The following is a 200-nucleotide window of genomic DNA, read 5'->3' on the forward strand; positions in this document are numbered from 1 at the left end:
TGCGATAGAGACACTTCCTTCCCAACAACGGCACCTCCCCCCGCTCAGTGTGTGGAAATAGCCCAGCACAACACCTGTATGTCCTGAGAAACTTCAGGATGTTACAGCGCCCCCAGGCGGTTTTCCCCTCCCAATGTCAAGGCCTCAGCACAAACTTGGCCTTTGCCCCACCAACTCAATAAGAAAGAAGACAATACAGA

Source organism: Mirounga angustirostris, unplaced genomic scaffold (assembly GCF_029215605.1).
Source record: "Mirounga angustirostris isolate CCGP_5_RB_7025 unplaced genomic scaffold, mMirAng1.0.hap1 SCAF_5, whole genome shotgun sequence".
Taxonomy (NCBI): domain Eukaryota; kingdom Metazoa; phylum Chordata; class Mammalia; order Carnivora; family Phocidae; genus Mirounga; species Mirounga angustirostris.